This window comes from Sebastes fasciatus, chromosome 2 (genome assembly GCF_043250625.1).
Source record: "Sebastes fasciatus isolate fSebFas1 chromosome 2, fSebFas1.pri, whole genome shotgun sequence".
NCBI classification, from domain to species: domain Eukaryota; kingdom Metazoa; phylum Chordata; class Actinopteri; order Perciformes; family Sebastidae; genus Sebastes; species Sebastes fasciatus.
In genome coordinates, this window is record NC_133796.1 from 12,465,232 (window position 1) to 12,474,973 (window position 9,742).

Here is a 9,742-nt window from a genome sequence, read left to right on the forward strand (position 1 = left end):
AAAGACTGCTGAATAAAGGATATATAATATAATACATAATAATGATAAAAAAAAACAACGTAAATCTTGAAAAGAGAGAAGATCCTCCTCAACTCAATTATTAATAGAAAAAGTCAACACTGATGATGATGATGACGTTATCACTCACTGAAAATAAGCTTGGCAGGATTTACTCACAATAACAGCGCCAACAACAATAATACTTTTTTTTCAATTTAAATTTTATATTAATCTAAAGACAGTTATACAGTCATACTAATAACAGCAAAATACAAGTAATGGTAATTAAATGTTGCTTTTTTTAATTCATGTATCTGGTCCAGTGGGGCAGTACAGCCAAACAGGGCAAAGGGGCAGTAGCCACTATATATTTGCATATAAAGTGCCAAAACTTTATAAAGTGCACCATACCTATATGCGCTCATTATCAGTATTATATTTGTCACCTGATATGTGTAAAATATGATGTGAAAACAGCTGCTACTATTGACTTAAAGCTCCTGATGTAATGAACAAGTCGTTCTGGAAAGCTGCCCTCCAGACTTCAGAAGTTAACAACAGAAACCACCGTGCAGCCGGCCTGCTGCTGTGTGTATCTTACACCAGCAGTAAGACTGTTTTCACCTGGTGCGTAGCCCACACCGAGTCTGGCAGGGCCGAGGCAGCGTCTGAGAAAAAAGATACCCTGCCCCATTTACGACAGGCCGGCCCAGTAAAGCTGGAGTCAGTCTGGCAGTGAAGGGTGGAATAAAGGAGTTTCTCAGGTTTAGAGGACTGAGGCCCCGTCCCACTGAGAGCTCTGTAAATTACACTCACTCTGCTCAATTAATCTATAAACTATCTGATAACACACAGCCGCTCCATCTGCACTGAAAATGCATAATGCAACTCTTGTCATAAAGCACTTGATTTAAAGTGGAAGATCACACTTTGGGATAGAAAAAAACATTTCAGGAATAAATAAATGTGATCAAAATAACAACTTTAACTCAAACAATCTACACAAACAAGTTGAATTCCAGGAAGTGTTTTCCCCTAAATAGCTGTTATTGCAACATATGGGATTACGGGAATTACTTAACAAGCAAAAGTGCTTACGAACACTCTTTCATTATGTATGATATCACCGAGAAAGTATGTAAGTGGAAACGACTAGTTTTACATTTTTGGTCATGGACCTCTGCGGCGGCACATGGCCCCTTTGTCAGAGCGGGATTATCAGGAGCGAGCGCTTACAAAAGGAAATGCTTGTGGAGCTACAGTAACAGAAGGATAAAATCAGCCGTGTGATGATTGGGGTGACACATTTGTTTGGCTGTAATGAAAATAAGCCCATTGATGGCGCATTCAGTCGTAGGCCTGAGCCCCCCCACCCCACATCCTGTCTCTTTATCCTTCATACAAGTGGCAGACAGATAGCGGCTCGGGGGATATCGCAGCAGCCAGTGGGTGAGAGGGGCTCAGTGTGTGTGTGTGTGTGTGCAGACCTGTCAGCCTGTCACTTTGCATATACTGCTGATGTGTATGACGGAGCTGTCTCTGCCGCTGCCCACCAGCTAATCAATTTATGTTAATCTGCAGGCTTTAAGTACTTTAAAATGCCACGCTGAATGACAAGAGTGACATAAGTTAATACAGCTCTTTTAAACTTTATTATACTTTAACAGAAGTTAAAGGTCTTATTGATGACATTTTTATGGAAACAAATCCTTTTTTTTTTTTTTTTAATAATACATCTACAGAGCCTTTAGAAAGGTGCCAAATAAAAGTGTGGCTTTTCCTGAAAAAAATATATTATAATTGTGAATTAATCATTTAAAAATTTTTGGCAGATCCAAAATAAATGTTTTGTTTATCTGTGATGTTTGGTTTCCACTTCTTACAAGGATTGTGAGCCAATATAAAACTACGTTGGTATCACGTTGTATCTCTGGGTCGTCAGTTAGTGTAGAAAAAACGGACAAATGGCTGAGATTGACGGTAAGTGCCTGGCAACGACTTGTTGTGAAGTAAATGCAATGGAACGGAGGAGGGAGAATGTGACATCTAGTGGCTGAAGGTTATCAATGTTATCAATAGTACCTTTAAAAAATACACATTGCCCATTGTAATGATTGAGCCACTCTGAATGACATAAATAGTAAATATGAATTATTGAGAATTACAGATTTTCATTTTCTGATTTAGTAATTTAGTTTCAGCATCTTTTGTTGATGAGACTGTAATCCCACCAGATCATATCATATAATCTATGCTTTGAATTACAGTATTATGCTGTAAATTAACTTCAAAACCAAATTCAATACAGACCTGTTTGAATATAAGATTATATAGCCATATAAACTCTTAGGCACAACTCTACCATGTGAGACATCACAATGAAGTAAAAGTTTAAGTGACTCAGCGATATAGAAGTTTTGGGACCTTCTCATCGTATCGCTGAGACATGGCGGAGGACCACAGTGCTGATAAAACATCAGGCCTGATGGTAAACCCAGAGCACTTGAAGTGTTTGATCCTGGGATAGCGGCTATGACTCACCCCTCTGTGTGTGTTTCAGCCACTGGGCATATGATCACACACACACACCCAACACACACATGGCGAGACGAACATCCCTGGCGGAAACCTGCCCTCAGAGTACCACAGGGCGACCGGATGACTTCAGACTCACTGTATCCATCAGAAATCTGCTCCCCACCCGCGTCTGCTCCGCCAAAGCCCAGGGCTCAGACGTGCCACACACAGGATTCAGATCAGTGTTCAACATGCACATGTTCACGCCGCCAAATGCCTCAGTAGCTGCATGCAGCTGTCGTATTAGAGCTACTGAAGATGATAAAGAGAGCAGCAGGCCTTCATAAACTGGTCTGGTGACGTGTCGTTGAGCAAGACATTGTTGTTAACACTTATTAATATTATCACAGCATATGTTATTGTCTGCCCTGAAGCTAAAAGCTGGACGCCTTCCACTCATTCACATAATGTGTGCCTGAATCCCACTTCCTTTCCCCTCTCACTCATAAACAGCTGTCCTACAGTTGGTGCAGCAGTGATAGTCTTAGAAAAACGTCTTTACTTTGATCATCACATTGGATTGGATATCTATTAATAAGGCACTGTGTGTTGAATAATCTGCGATGTATTCTCCACCTTTAAGTCACTCTGAAATATTCAAAATTAAAATATTGTAGTTTTTAATTTTAAAGGATTTTGATACATGGGTACTTTTTGCACGCTGAACCTGTGGCTGTAGCCCCACCCAGATAACAGCATTGATTGATGACCTACATAATACTGGCATTTCTGACAGGTAACCTCTTGCAGTTGTGCGAATTATGACCTCTCCTCTCCAAAACCTCGACAGAAAGTATTGTTGATGAAGAATGTGTCTTTGACACAGAGAGACCACAATTTGCATCCTGTCTCCCACCAATAAGCCCAGCCCTGTCTCCTAAAAATGACGTTCCCATACAACAAAACTGTATTGGGAATAAACGTAATTGGCCACGGATTCTGTTTGTTTTGGACGTATCACAAATACGTTTGTAATGACAGTCCACTGGAGACACATAGAGAGGAGGTTGGAGTGGTGGATGGATCAAACAAACACAGGACTCTCACGCAAGAGATCGCTGTTCGTGGTTTGTGTGAAACCAAAAGTCAATTTTCACTTATTTTAATTTATGTCTGTAGCTTAATAAACCAAGTCATTTTGTCGCCTAAACCTAACCTAATAGGTTTGTTCCATTTTTGTTGTGTTTTGTTTCAGATTTGTAGTCATTTTAAGCCAAACCATGAACTTTTTTTTACTAAACCTAGCCAAGTAGTTTAGTTGCCTAAACCTAACAATGTTTTTTTTTTTTGTTTGTTTTGTTTTGTTTCAATTTACAATGTTAAACCATGTGTTTAAAACTGTTTAAAACTGCCACCCTAATCCGGCAGAGATTACATTTCCCTCAAAACATAACTGAAAATTCAGTTTAGTTGTATAAGAACGTAATTTTGTAGGAGACAGGGTTGAAAAGTCAAAGTTGATTTTTATTTACCACAAGGCTGATCTTTCCCTAACCAGTAGTTTAGTTGCCTAAACCTAATCCAATAAATGTATTGCAATTTTTGTTTGTTTTTTCAATTTCATAGTCTTTTTAAGCCAAACCATGATGCTTTTTTACTAAACCTAAGTAGTTTTATCGCCTAAACCTAAGAAAGTATTTTTTTTGCTTTTTCTTTTTTTTGTTTTCTTTCAATTTATAACTTCAACCACAAGTTTGAAACTGTTTAAAACTGCGACCGTAATCCTGGAGTAAATATGTTTTCCTCAAAACATAATTGAGAATTCAATTTAGTTATATGGGAACGTAATTTTGTAGGAGACAGAGTTGAATAGACAATGTTGGTTTCTACTAACCTCGAGGGTGATCTTTTCCTAACAACCAACACCTTTAACCATTTGCATTTATAACATAAACAGAAGAAATACTGTATAGTTAGCATTAGCATGAATCACCATCATACAGTAAATTACAGTCAAAGAAAAGAGTCCAATGATGACTAGTAAAATAAAACAAAACACCATCTCCCAAATATTTATCTTCTCTTTTCAGATGCTCAAATGGCTTCTTTGTGCATCTCGGGCATCTCCAAACCACCAGCCCCCACCTCTCAACCCCCAAAATGTCTGCGAGCGCTCTGACATGGTGTTGGTGGTATTAGGTGTTACACAGGGGTCCATTTCCCTCTCAGTTGTCTGAGTGGAACACACCCGCTGCGGCAGGGCTCCCCCTCAGCTCCATGTGTGACAGTAATTTTACACAGCCGGGGCCCTCGGTCCCGGAGGTGGGCCATTAAAGTTCAGGTGAGGTTAATTACAGAGAATTGTTAAGCCTGCCGCTGCGCGCTGGACGGGTGGGAGGGCTTTGACGCCTCCAATGCTGATTTCTGCGCGACACGGCCACGCCGGCTCCACGGGTGTTCGGCAGCAGATTTACACACAACACCTACAAGCGCCAATCATTCACTGAAACAGCTCGAAATTAAACCCCACAACACAGCCACATGAAAATACCACAGCTTGTTATTATGCTCGACGTATAAATTACCACACACAACGTGCAATTCTCCACATGAAATACACAGAAATTGAGTGTATCTTCTTTTAAATAAACAGCCAAATTTAGGGAACTTATTTTGCATCCACAGAAAGCCATCTCTAATTTCTACCAAGAGGTTATATTAACCCTGAGACGAGCCAAAAGCAGGAGCAGGAAAACAAGCAGGAAAAGAGTGACTGAAAGATGCAGTCGGCTGTGTTTGAGTAAGGATGAGATTATATTGGATTAAAGGGGATTTTTGCAATGCAAATGAATGCACCTCAAATCAATAAGGCCTGTTTTACTCAATATACAAACTAATTAAGAGGTAATACAATCAAACCAGAATAAAATAGATTGTGCAGCTTCCTTAGAAAGAAATCCAATCAAACCTTTTTATGTGAAAAGATAAAATCTAAAGCGATCTTTCTTTGTACGAATAATGACCTCGGCTTTGTGTCCATTTAATAAGGAAAACTTGTCTTAAGAGGTTACGCTCAATGTGCATATTCTAATCAATATGAATTACATAGGGTTTTATCTATGTTATCTGCTCCAGACTGCTAAGCTAATTAATGTTTTATCGAGTGTTTTAACTCAATTATTTCGCAAAGTCAAAGAGGTTCAACGCAATTTTCTATGAGCGGCCGGAGCATTTTCAGTGGAGGGGCTACAGCCTTTAAAAGAGTCACAACCAACCACGAGACACGTACTAATGTATTCACTTCAAATATTTGAATTAAACAAGGAAAAGTGCAGTGAAAGTATCAGTGTAGAGGACTATTTTGCTTGTTTCTGACATGGTGTTACATTTTGCCTTGTATCTGCCGGGTGTCATTACTAAAGTTTGGAGAGTCCCCCCCTCCTCCTCTCGCGCTTCATTCCAGCTGATTGCTCATTTTCTAATGCTAATGGTGCTAGGCCGGGGCTAGGGTTTCTCCCCTGTCAGCTGGCCACTGGGGCTGTGGGACGGATCTAATGGGCTCTGACAGGAGGGAACTGATCTCATTCAAAGGGGATTTGATATGTGGCATGAATGTGGTGACCCTCAATGGACATATTAATGACCGTTATCATTCACAGACTTTGTGCCATTCATAAAGCCCCCTTTTTTTGTTGGATGAACCGGTGCTGCTGCTGCTGCTGCTGCTGCGCCAAATGCCATGACTTATGGATGAGCTGGCCATATATTGTTTTCACTGCCTTTTAGGTAACACGTCAAAGTGACTCAGAGCTCAGCTCCGGTGGCAGAGGTGGCGGCCGGTCGAATGGTTTGAGCAGCATAGCGCAGTAAATAATAACATGGTGGGTGTTGTTTACAATTCAATTACGACTACACGCTGGCGGTGAAAAAAGACAAAAGCCTACAGTCACAGAAGACATCAGGATGGAGTCACACAGTCAATATTTAGCTTCGCCCCCGCTGCTATTTATGACCGAGGCTTCTCTTCATGCATTCAAAGTATTGTTTGTGCTCATTTCTCATTATTACTGCCTCTAAGGTAAGCAAGGGTAAGAAAAGTAGAAAAACAGTGAGAGGATCAAGGGGAGGTTTGGTAAAATACTGAGACATATGGTGCTGAGATGTTTTTTGATTAATTACATAAAATTTTGCAGCAAATGCTTAAAAAAAAAAAATGCTCGCCAAAATGATCAACACATGTAAAGTCTTAATGATTGATTAGAGTTTATGGAATAAATGATTATAATATAAATAATACAGTATATAAATTATATCAACTAGAATACTTATGCTTTCCCATCATTCAACAAGGTTCATGAAACCCTGAAAAATGTGACTGGGCCACAGGAAGGAGAAAAAAAAATAAGGTTACAATCAACATGTGGACGCTTTTGAATAAACAAGTCCTAAAAAGGCACGGCACTGCCTGTGCACAAAATGGAGCAGCCACAATTAAATGTCTCGGGCAGGATGTTCATCAGAGTGTGGTTTTCCTCAAAAAAAAGAAAATCCCAAACAAATCTAGCCCGTCTATAAATGGCAGAACCAGCCAGAAAAGTCATATTCAGCCAATACGTGCATCCGGTACGAAGTGAAGAGGAGCGATTCTTCATTACACGAGGGCGCCCGCTGCGAACACATGTGGCTGCAACTTGAGCTATTCCTCCTGGTACCTGGCTAAGATATCTGTCAGAGACCCACGAAGCCTTCCAAAGAACAACAAACACGTGATGCAACATCCTAAGGTTCATGCATCCTGTATTAATCAACAATTGGAGAAAATGTATTCATCATCGTGTCACATGAACATATTTTAATGTTTTTTTTTGTTTTAGCAAAAGGAAACAAACGAAATCAAAGTCCGCTGTGAAATCAAAGAGATGTGTGTGTGCTCTGAAATAATAACCATACAAGTGGTTACTATTACAAATTTATCATCAACCTCTGATTTTTACAGTTACTATGATTAATTATGAGGATATTCCAAGTGTTTTCCGTTCCCCCCCGTGTTCCCTGCATGCTCTATTAGCAGAGTTGAGGTGCAGCAGCAGCAGCTTGGGAGGTGCTGGGAAGTGTTTCTTGACAGCTGCACAGGAAGTTACATCCCTCCACACGTCGAGGTGTCAACCAGCAGTATTTTAACATTTCCAATTTTAATCTCAGATTCCTGCCATGTGTCAACTTCAAAATGAAGTTCCGCTCCTTTACGCTCGCTGCCTCCTAATAACAATCTGTGTACTGCCACGACGAGACGCCACAAACATGTCTGGCCCCGCTCACTTTCTTTGTTCTGCTGCTCATTTCATGCTTACAAAGGTCATGTTTCAAAGTAAGATGCAATGTTTAATTTACTTAAAATGATTTAAAGCAACGGCTATAAAACACATGGCTTTGTACTTGATCATATGCTTACTATTATTAATGAATAAAATATACTTGATATAATAATAATAATAATAGGAATTGTTCTACTCTGCTACAATTCAGAGGAAAAGCCCAATTACTCCAAATCTAAAACACATGATCATCTTATGAAATGATGATGCATTGTTATGGATTAAATTACCCGGAAAAGTAGTCAGAATTAGCTCCATCATAACCCATTACAGTATTCAAATGTCATTTACCCATTCATGTATCAATAACAGGCTAATAATCTGATAATATACTATTGATAATAATATAGCTAATATGCTAACACAGTACATTTTTTTAACTTTTTGCTTAATACTTCTATTCTTACAAGTAAAATTTTGAATGTGGGACTTTTACTCGAGTATTTTTACATTGTGATATTTCAACTTTTCATAAGGATTTGAGTATTTTGAGGGGATTTTTCAAGCAAAACAGAAGAAAATAGGCCAACCAAAGTGCATCTGATGTGCAGGTGTATTGTGTTTCGCACCGAGCATTCAATGAACAACAATCACTGATTAAACATCCCAAAGCAGACGTAACAAAAGAGCAAAGCGAGCACCAACAACATTACCAAAGTGCTGTTCTTCGCTCCGAGGCCGAGGCAGCAGGACATTTTTGCCTGGCTTCCTCCACAGCCTGGAAAATCCTCCCCACATTACCACCATTGTGAGAGCTACTTTGCTTTCACAGTCCAAAGATCAAAACAGCAGCCATGTTTCCAAGGAACAAATGTCTTACCAGCTGGGCTGGTGTGAACACAGATATAATGCTGACAGGAAGCCGAGGCAGTCACTTGTAGAGCCAATTATGGGCAGAGCCGTGGGGGGAAGGTTTACAAACACCGCTTTTCTTGTGTCGCGCTACTCTGAGGTATATGATTAACTTCCTCGCCAAAAGTACCCAGTCTGCCCTCTTTGTAGGTGGCAAAGCTGGTGAGTCGTGGCACAGCCCAGCCGACACCAGAGCAAAACAAAAAAAGTGGGCTGCGACCAAAAGGGTTCATTTTGTTGTTTTTATCACCGACTGTACTTCCACATTCTTTGGCTTTTAATGGTTCTTCTTTAGGACACATTTAACCGTTTGGTTAACTTTTACAGTGTTGCTATCACTGGGAGTACGCAGGTTATAGGCCTCTCCTGAAGCCACAGAAGCTTAGCGTTCTCCATTGGAGTCAGGAGGAATTCAAATTGACCCATCTGAAGAAAATACCTTTGCTTTCGGAAGACTAATTACAGGCCTTTCTCCATGAATGGAGGTTGAAGGAGCAACTTAATTAAGCACTCTCTAGATTACCCTGCATTATTCCGCTGCTGCATTCCCAACCAACCAAAATAATTTTCTGGAGGATTTTTACTCAACAGTTAAAAATAAAATAGAAAAAAAAAAAAAAAAAAGTAATTCCCTGGTGTTCAATCTTGTTTGAATCAAAATAAGGAGCGTCCACAGTGAGTGCCTCCTCCCATGTGGCATTGTCATGGTGGCAGAGCAGGGTTGCCGGCAAACAACAGTCTTTTAACTACCCGTGGTCTAGCAGCCCTCCTTCACTGTCGAATTTAAAAAGTTCCTTTCACCACATCTGCCCTATTTGCGCGGCCTTTTCTTCACCTGACCAGCTCAAGAGATTCCCTTTATCTTAAAAGGTCAGTTCATTCAACTGGGCAACAAACAGAAGTGAATATAACTGTCCCCAATCTTTCCCTCGCAGAATTCATGCTTGAGTTGCCTCAAATAAAGAAGGTCCCTGGCAGCGAGAAGAAGGAGCTCACAA

The 9,742-nt window shown here is 40.1% G+C and overlaps 1 long non-coding RNA gene across 2 annotated transcripts in view; it reads right to left on the bottom strand.

Moving 5' to 3' along the window:
• The window catches only part of LOC141752297 (uncharacterized), a 70,032-nt gene extending 61,109 nt beyond the window's left edge, over positions 1-8,923 (bottom strand). The window contains exon 1 of one of the 2 annotated variants that reach the window (XR_012590204.1): positions 8,546-8,923. This is a non-coding gene — a long non-coding RNA (uncharacterized LOC141752297). The remainder of the gene's footprint in view (positions 1-8,545) is intronic. The other variant, XR_012590202.1, reaches the window with a different exon arrangement.
• Positions 8,924-9,742: the final 819 nt, after the last annotated feature.